The sequence below is a fragment of the Microtus ochrogaster genome, linkage group LG2 (assembly GCF_000317375.1).
Source record: "Microtus ochrogaster isolate Prairie Vole_2 linkage group LG2, MicOch1.0, whole genome shotgun sequence".
In the NCBI taxonomy this organism is placed as follows: domain Eukaryota; kingdom Metazoa; phylum Chordata; class Mammalia; order Rodentia; family Cricetidae; genus Microtus; species Microtus ochrogaster.
Window position 1 is genome coordinate 53792425 of NC_022028.1, and position 6894 is coordinate 53799318.

Sequence of the window (6894 nt, forward strand, 5' to 3'; positions counted from 1 at the left end):
TACTAGATGTTGGATGTCTTCCTGCAGAGATGTGAACAAGATTTCTGTTCATCCAACATGTCACAGATGGCACACTAATGAGAAGACTGCACCCAAGTCAAGCAGCGAGTTTGTTGGAATTACTAACAGGGTCATGGGAGAGGAGTTACTACAGGCACATGGTGACTCAGAGGCAGCTACACACACACACACACACACATACACACACTGTACGGGCAATGACTCATGAAAGCTGCATTCATGAAGTCCCCTGCACAACTTGCAGTCAGCCCCATAGTAAAGTGCCCTAAGGAGAAAGGGGGAGGGGGACAAGCAAGCTGTGGACTTGGCACATTTAACCACAGCTGGAGCCCCAGGTGGCTGTGAGCTAACGTGGGTGCTGGAATCTGAATTCCAATCCTCAGCAAGAGCAGCCAGGGCTGTTTGCCACTGAATTGTCTCTAGACTGCAGGGGATCTTCTGACCCTGAGGGCACATGGTGCTTATGCAGAAAAGCAGGCACACACATATATACAAATAAATTTAAAAATACATTAAAAAACTAAAAGCAAAAATGAGCACATATGAAAAAAAAAGTCCAGCACAGGAAGACATGCTATGAGACCAGAGAGATGACTCAGGGGTTAAAGAACTGACTTCTGCTGCAGAGGACCTGGGCCTTCCCAAGACTCCACATGGGGACACAACTGCCTGGAACTCCAGCTCTAGGGCATCCTCTGGCCCTTCTCATCTCCTTTATGTGTGGGTGCACATAAACTCATGCAGGTACATGCAAATATACATAAATAAAAACAATAAAGGAATCTTTTTAAAAGTTTTATTTATTATGTACACAGTGTTCTGCCTGCATTGCCTGCATACTTGAACTGGGTACCACATCTCATTCTAGATGGTTGTGAGTCACCATGTCATTGCTGAGAATTGAATTCAGGACTCTGGAAGAGCAGCCAGTTCTCTTCACCTCTGAGCCATCTCTCCAGTCCATACATAAATCCTTTAAAAAGAATATATGTTATATGATTCATTTTATTAGAAATCTTAGAGTAGATAGTGGTTAAATGTGCCAAGTCCACAGTGAACTCTGTGAAGTTTATGAAACATGTTCTTTCAAGATTGTTTTTATTTTAATTATATGTATTTGTGCATGGGTGTGCACATGTGGATGCCATGAAGTCCAGAAGAGACTCTGGACCCCTGGACCCGGAGCTGCAGGCAATTGGTGCAGCAGCACCAATGAGGGTGCAGGAACTGAACCCAGGTCCTCTGAGAACTGTAAGTGTTCTTAACTCCTCAGCCCTCCCTTCAGACCCCACATCCCTTTTAAATAAAGTGTTGCTGGAACATATTCCTTGTACAGAGTACTAGGATTTGTAAATACACTTTAATACAAGTTTGTCATGTACCTCGACCATGTTCTGCACCCTCCCCACTTTCCTCCTCTGTTATTTCCAAACGTTCCCCTAGACAGTATCACCTCTATCTGCATGCCCCCACCCACGATTTTCTATGTATCTAGAAGACCATATTTTGATAGGGTGTCAGTTATGAGTGTAATTATTCATCAAAACTTATTGAATAGCATTTTTAAGACCTGTACAGATGTTATCAAAACAATAAAAATATCATGAAGTTGCATAAAACTAGGTCTAGTTTACAAAGCTTGCAATGAGAAAACTATTAAAGTTCTTCCTGCATTTGCTTTTCTTTGATCTCTGAATATTGGAGACACATGAGGTCATTCATCAGGTTTTTCTGCATAAAAGGAGCTGGCCGAACCTGTAAGGGCTTTCAGCTGAGTGCTGGGGGTTAAGAATCCCATGTTTGATTTATCAGGGGTCTGACGACATAGCAAAAACAAAACAAAAGCAACAACCTGACCAGGCTGGCCTCAAATGTGAAATCCTCCTGCTTCAGCTCTTGAAATGTGGAATTGTAAATCCCTAGAGCTACCGTGCCTGGCTCTGAAGCTAAGGGTGTGATAAATGATGCCAGTGCCAGCATCTTGCTGACTGTAGGGATTAATATAATTATTTTTTACATAATTTAAGTCCTATTTATCCTTCCTGCTTGTTTTCAGATTTAAGCTGTTAATTATGAAATGTCATTTATTTGACTGACACCAATTTCTATCCGGACCCTGGGTCAGTGCTCCAGCTTTGCACGTATCACTAAATATGTTAGAAAGTTTTGCTGTATGTATACTATATGTCAGCTTTTGCTGGCTCTGTGGCATGGCTGCTTTTGTCTGTGTGGCCCTGTTTCTGTGAGTTCCAACATCCTGTTCTTCCGGAGACAAGTGACGCTGCCCACACCTGCTCCTCATTGGCTGAAGAGAAAGCGTCCAATGCCTGCCTGTTTCACTTCAGCATAACTTCAGCTGAGGCTCTTGGCAATGGTTAGCTTCTGTGGTTTGCTTCCATGGTTTACATCTGCTTCCTTGGTGGAGACGATACACTGGATGGAGAGCGAGGGCCCAGCTACACTGCAAAGTCACTCTGCTGTCCTGACCCCGTCCTTAGAACTAACTCTTTTTTATGGAGCTATAATTATTATCACTGTTATAGATAATATAAGTGAAAAAATTGGTCCCTTATAAAAATAAAAAGAACCCTGAAAAATTAAGCAATGTGGTAGGGGGATGGCTAATTATTTTACAAAATCACTCTAGTCTTAGATGTGTGTGTATGCAGTCACTTTTCATGTTAATTCCTAGAAAAACAGCCTCAACTTGATAAAAATCCATGCATATGTTGAATACTTTAAATGTATACATTGTATTTATCTTTAAGAACACAGAAATCTTTTTCAATTCCCCTAAATTTTAATAATATTTAAATAATGCATTATATTGTCTTTCCATGTGTTTAACAGACACTTTACCCCCTAATAACTGGATGTTCTTTCTATAGTTTTTTATAATGCCTGGTTTTACCATTGTTTGGACCCAACTTCTGCATAGCTTGCTTGTAAAGGAAACTTGTCTAGGCAGGAGTTTGGGGGTTGGGCAGGGAGACATGGATGGGACTTTCTTTTTCCCTTTTACCCAGGGAGCCTAAGATTTGAGTGGTGAGCCAGGCAGGCAGTTGTGATTCACCGTGGTCCTGGGGAATTTACGCCACACTTCCTCTCGTGTGTGGCAAAGCATCCAGCCGATTCCTCCAGAGAAAGGGCTCACAGGAACCGTCACCTCCACCCTTGGCTGACTTCCCTTTTCTGTGGACTCCTCAAGCACACCCAAGGGCTCCTCTCTCTCAGCTCTGACACAGCATCAGGTGCACGGCTGGGGGCCCCTGTGGGTTCAGCTTGGCTCAGCTGCAGGCAGTGTGATAGTGTTCTCATTAAGTAAAGAGGGAATCAGAATAGAAACTCAGTCGGATTTGCTTGGAATTAGTATGCACTTTGAGGCTAGCAACACTTTTGAGTTTCATCAAAACCCAAACACACATTCTTGAATCCAGATCACAAGAGGCAGATTCTGGGTTAATGCCCAATCTGGGTCCAACCGGAAGTTTCTGTAGTTGGCCTGAGACTGGAACTTTCCTTCTGAAACTTTCTTTCTCTGGGGAGGAAAGTATAGAAATCCCAGCAGGGCTCGACGGAGTCTCTCTTTGTGGACAATAAGTCAGTGACATAGATGGGGGACAGTCATGTCTGCGTCTGTGAGGAATCACAGTAATGTGAGGTCTGTGTGCGATCACGGTGGCGTTGTTTCAGTTCTGAGGACAGGTAGATAAAATATAACAGTAAAGATGGCTAAAGAATTATAAAAGAACTGGACAGTGGATTTGAGTGCTTAACCCGGGGAACTCCACAGTCCGCAGTGGAGAAAGGCAGAGAACAGACACCGTAATAGTTGAGGTGGTTCCAGCGGGTGGTGGCAGGATTTCTGCTCCATACTCAACCTCCCTGAAGAGGATTCTCAAGGCCACAAAGCTGAGCTCCTCAGGTCCAACTGAGACTCAGTGGGCGAAGGGGCCTCCACCATACCTGGGTTCTGTCTCTGGGACCCATGTGGTGGACTGCAGTCCTGCAGGGGAGAAAGACAGAAAATAGACGCTGTGTAATAGTTTAGGGCCAGTGTAACACCTCAGTGGGTGAAGGTGCCTCCACCACGCCTGGGTTCTGTCTCTGAGACCCATGTGGTGGAGGGAGACACTGACTTCTGCAAGTTATCCCCTGACCGCCACATTCATACACACAGACAGACACAATAAATACATATAAAATTTTTATTTTGACTTTTTGGACTATCTCTCCATCCAGGTCCCTGATACCTTCCAAATTTATAATTTGTTGTTTTCTTTTTGTTAAAAATGCCATTTTCACCTCATCTTAATTATACATATTTTCTCTGAAAATTATTCTTTGTTCCCAGGTGTCAATGGCACTCTTCTGCCTCCCCTCCCCGTAGCTTCGGGTGTGTCTTCTCAGCTATCAAGTCGACCAGAGGCAGCTGATACGGTCTTTCTGCCTTGCCTATTAACTGGGAAGAAAAGTAATTAAGACAATGCCATGTCCCCATGAAGATGTGGTTTATACAAACATTTATGTCATGATTCTTTCTTATTAACCACAGCCCTGGGCAAATAGCCTCCTCCCACTCCTGGGCAGCCCCCTTGCTAGCATCAGATTATTTCTTTTCTGGGGTTCTCAGTGTAAAGTTCAGATAGCTATATGTCCTTTTTTCAACCAACAGCCTTTACACAAGACAGAAAAACACGAGAACAAAACTATTCATAAATAATGGTGTTGGAAAGTATAGATTAGCACTGTGATTGCTGCGAAGGCCACTACAGTAGGGTTTTTACAGGATGCTCGCCGGACATCAGTCAGAATCCTGCATAACCAACTATGTCCTTCTACAAGATCACTTTGCTGTTTTGTATCTTGCATTTTTCTGTGAACTTTAGAATTAGCTTGATACCTATGGAGGATTCATTTGAGACTCTGCTGGAGGTTACATGGATAATAGATCAATTGGGTTGTTGCCATCTTTCCAATGTAAACTCTTTCAGTCCATGATAATGGTGTGCTTTCTGTTTATTTTGATTTTATCTTCTCTCGATAGCATCCTGTAGTTCTTAGAGTGCTAATTAGATTAACATTCCTTTGTTAAATTTACTTATTAGTATTGCATTTCTTGAAACCATTGTAATTGGAGTCGTTTTCTTAATTCCATTTTTGATCACTCATTGCAAGGACATAGTGCAATTAATTTTAATTTTTATTGAATTTGGTTTTTAGACCTTTCCTTTTTTGTAGTACTTTTCAGTTGCTGAGATGACCAATAGCAATACAATTTAAAAATTAGTGTTTGCTAATATTTACCTTGTATTTTTTGGATCCACCTGGTTGTTAACATGGAAATCACATAATTCAACCCACCTATTTTATTATAGACTCAAAGAGAGGTTTGAATCTCCTGGCACTGGAGTTACAGATGGTTGTGAGCTGCATTGTGGGTTTCTGAAATCACACCCAGGTCCTCTAGAAGAACAGCCTGTGCTCTTAACCACTGAGCCATCACTTCATTGCCCAAAATAATGAATATATATATGTGTATATTCATATATATGTGTGTATATATAGTCATATGAATATATATGTATATATATGAATACACACATATATAATTTAGGTTTAAGAAGAACTGTGTTTGACCCATAAAAAATATTTTCTTGGGTCACTGAAGATCATTAATTCTTAGTATCATTCTTGGTTAATTAAAAAATATTTATTCAGCACCAGAAATTGTCATAGGTGCTAAAGATCCAACACATAACAAAAATACAATAAAGATTTCTTTTGGTGATTGCCTGGATGGGAGGGCAGGCAGGGCTGGTCCCTGGTAACATGACTTCCTCTCACCTTGTCCCAGGACAGTCAGGTGTGACCATGGACTTTTCCAGTTCCCACCTCATCCACCCAGGTGCCAATGCATCCCTAGCAGTGAGCTCAGGCACCACAGTCACTTCCTTCTCCTAACACAGACCAGGGACTTCCCACAGATGCATGAGGAATGTCCAATGTCCATTCCACCCCTGCTAATAACCCACGCGAATTCCTCCCTCTCTGCTCAGCTTCTAGACCCAAACTGTGGTCTCCTGCCTCTCGGCCCCGCAGATCTTCCTTCCCCACTACACCAGCTGGTCAGTGATTCCCCCACCGCCTGCCCGTGTCCCTCTCCTGCACACTTGGTCTTCCAGACCTGCACCAGCTCAGACCTTCATAGCAGTCACATCTGCTGGAGACAAGTGATGCTGCTTCTCTCTCTATTCCTATTGGTCGAAGAAAACCTGCTATCTTGAGGGGAGTTTCCAAAAATGTTTTTCTTTCTTAACTGCGTCAGTGCAGAAAATGCTGGACTACTTTCCCAAATAGGGACTAACTAGACAGAACTGAGACCCTTGAGGTGGATTCTGTATTTGAGGGTGGGGGCCGTGGGGGCTCCTTTGGGGAAAAAAGACGGCACGGGAAATGGGGAGGAAGATGAAGGGAGGAATGCCCTATCTCAGAAGGCTCATCTTTCTCTTATTTTCAAGTTATATTTTCTAGCACAATTATGAGAATATTGGCCGCTCAGTAAATCCGAACCCTCCATTCCCCCGTGACACCCTCGCCTTACAACTACCCTGGGATCCCGGATGTTTCCTGGCTGATTCCCATGGTCTGCAGCTACACAATTCATTACCTTTGCCAGGTGGTTCTACTCTGTGTATTGTCTTCATTTCTTAAGGAGGACAGGACTCTCCCTGTGGCATGCCTCTGTGACTCCCTGTGAAATCATTGTGTTGTTGGTTCTTCTTTGTCCCCTTCTGGTCCTTTAGTTGACTTGAAGCACACTGGTTTCCCTAGGTTTTTGTTTTTTTGTGTGTTTGAGCCAGGGTGTCCCAG